The sequence below is a fragment of the Lutra lutra genome, chromosome 3 (assembly GCF_902655055.1).
Source record: "Lutra lutra chromosome 3, mLutLut1.2, whole genome shotgun sequence".
Classification (NCBI taxonomy): domain Eukaryota; kingdom Metazoa; phylum Chordata; class Mammalia; order Carnivora; family Mustelidae; genus Lutra; species Lutra lutra.
Genome location: NC_062280.1, coordinates 59,338,078 through 59,341,442, shown reverse-complemented (window position 1 = coordinate 59,341,442; position 3,365 = coordinate 59,338,078).

Here is a 3,365-nt window from a genome sequence, read left to right as displayed (position 1 = left end):
TTGTTTTAGAAGCACTCCTAAAAGTGAGGCAACATTTATTTTGAGAGAATCATGAAGAAATCTGTGACATCACCATAAATATGAATGCTAGTGTGGAGAATCAGAGGTATGCTGTTTAAATAACATAAACTGGCTATGGTGAGTGCTGTGAAGTGTGTAAACCTGGCGATTCACACACCTGTACCCCTGGGGCTAATAATACATTATATATTTATTTTAAAATTTTTTAAAATAACATAAACTGGATTAATCCTTAGTCTGACTGTGCCCTTCTAAAACAAGAGAAAGATTTCCTACATATATTAATGTCTCCCACATATCATATTGATATCATTTATGACTAAGTAACAGACTTTTAAAAATATACTGTTGAATATTTTTATTTTCTTGTCTGAGTAATAGAGACTAGACCAGAGCTGTGGGTGGAGGCAAGCTCTCCCCTAAAAGAAATAGATGATTCTTTTCATCATCCCGGGGCATTAGACTCGGCATGAAAAAGAGTTCAGGACTCTGGGTCCAGGATTCCAGGTTTCTCTTTGGTGAGGATCAAGCTTGTCCCACAACATGATGCTATATGGGAGCAAAATGATACGGGAGAAAATAACTTGGAGAACTACAATACTGTTTTTATTCATCAATACATCCTTAGAATAAAATCATTCAGAGTATGAGCAACTGGTAGAGGGCATAAGGTGCTACCAAGGCAGATCAGCAAAACATAAAAATTCCTTTGGTAGGCCCAGACATTAATTGGGTAAAAGAAACGAGTAACGAAAAAATTTAACTACCCTATTTATGGGATGGAAGTTTATAGTCATGTTTTTGAGTATTATTTTGGAAATATTTTGAGTACTATCACTAAAAGTACTCTTCCCCTTTATCAGGAAAATGTTTTTTTAACCTTTTGATCAGAGTTTATTGGCCCAGAGATGGCCATCTGACCCAATATGAGCTGATCAGTGTCAGGATGCTTCCCCTGGATTGTTAAACTTGTTATGAGACAGACCTAGTCTGCGTGCACCTCTAGTGGAGGAAGGATGAGGCTTTAGGGCTGAGGGAGACCATATCTCCCACCATATGAAAAAAACCTTTGGGAAAGTTACAACAAAATTACCAAGGTGAGATGTAATGAGTGACAAATCACAATTATCCTTAAAATCTAGGTCTACCCCAGCACTTCCTGTGATTTAATAATTAAAGCCAACAACCCTTCTTTCCCAAAGATAGTCTAAATAGGTTTCTGTCTCTTAAAATTTGAAAAACCAGTGTCCCTTCACTAAACACAACTTAAGCTGAAATCACTATATTAGGGATATCTTGACATTTACTGTAATACTTATAAAATATATTCAGAAGATCTGAAAACTGATGGGTTAGGAGTTTGCAGAACTATTTTACCTAGCAAATGGACTAATCTTACATAACATTAAGTATCTATTCAACATAAGTTGTTAACAAAGGACTGGTGGCACACTCCATACTTGACCTGGAAGCTTTTTATTCATTCAACAAATACCTTAGTGTGACAACATCTGGGAAAAAACAAAAACATAAACATAAAAAACATTACACCCACTGCTCTGTGCAAATGAATAACTTGGGAATCTTGTTAAAATGCAAATTCTGGTTCAGTAGGTCTGAAGTAGGACCCGAGACTCTGCACCGTTCCAAGCTCCAGGATGCCAATGTTGTTGGTCTGCAAACAACATTTTGTGTACCAAAGTGCTAAATTATCTGGGAGATAAAACAATTAATGCATATTAACAAAGCTTGAGAAACTTTTAAAGTAGAATGGAATAAATGTTGTTAAATGAAATTTTAGTTCAAAATAAGATTTTAAAGCAACCAAGGAATATGTACAACAGACATTTTTACCCCTTTGCTAAGCCTAGCAAAACATAATTTTGAAATAGTGTTTAGAAGCAAGGTGAAGGATTATTACAGGTCAGGAATTGGATGAAAGCAAACTACAGGGTAGGTTCAGGATGGATAAAAGTCAGTCTTGTTGTGTAATTACTTAAATTCTAAAAAGTGTTTTACAATAGACATAAATCAAAGTGGTTACTTCAAACTGATGATATCAAAATGTTTTGTTTCAGAGAAAGACATATATAAAGGTATAATATAATCATTCTCCCAAAAACATTTACTTTTCTACTACTCTACGCCAGGATCTGTTCTAGGCACTAAGGATACAAGGGAAAACAAAACGGGGAAAAAATGACTCTTATAAGGACCAAAATCGGTACTTACTTTAGGTTTAGGACCCTGGGCATCCCCAAAAAATGTGTCTAGAAATTCAGAGGGGAAAAAAGTATCATTCCTAACTAAGGTTATCAGAGAAGACTCTGAAAAGAAGATTGTAACTGGCCTTAGCCAGCAAGGAAATGAGATTTCCAAAGGAAGAAATAGAAGAATATGGCATTTTAAGTTGAGGGGATGGCATGAGTAGGGAAGGAAAGCAACAGTGTGATAGGGGATTGAAAAGAGCTCAGATTGGCTGAATAAGACAGTGACGAGGCAATTGCAAATTATGAGCTTAAAAAGGTAGAGTTAAGTCAATGCATTTGTTACAGTTTCAGAGCATTTTCACTAGCCAGATTTTTACCTAGGCTAGAATTCTCTTCCCCCAGATCTTTGAGTGGCTTGCTCCTTCTCATCATTCAGGTCTCAGGCTAAAATCCACCCCCAGAAATGTCTTCCTTGAGCAGTCCTTCTAAAGAACCTAAATCTGAATTTATCATAATCATCTTCTTGCTAATTTATTAGCTGCTTCCCCTACTAAAACATAAGCTCCACTTGCATTTCCAGCCTTTATGGAATAATAGTTATCATATTTACTCTTCTGCATGGAGCTACATTAAATCTGGACAGAATATGTGAAACCATAGTTTTCAGACATTTGACATCAGGCATTGCAAGACAGGGATCCCTGAGAGAGGGAAACAAAATGAGTCCTCTGAATGCCCCACATAACTGTTTAGAGAATGGCTATAGAACAGGAAGGGGGCAGGGGGGCTCCAGAGCCTGATGGTCTCCTTAAGTTGAAGAGATGAAGCTGGGAGTCAAGACAGGTCAAGGTAGTTAGAGTTGGAAGGCAGATACCAAAGAGGAAAGAGATACACAGAGAGGGAAACCTCTGGTCTTCAGCTGGATAATGATTAGCACAGGTGTTTGAAGAAACTACCTGAGGCAAGTGAGGAGAAAAAAAAATAAATTTAAAATTAAAAAACACCTAACAGGAGTAGAGGAATAATCCTCAGAAGTCAAACAAAGCCAGGAAAACTACATTTTCCCATCAGACAGAAAACCTCATAAAACAGGACAATGGATAGAGTACTCAGAAGTGTGTTGCCTCAGTGTAG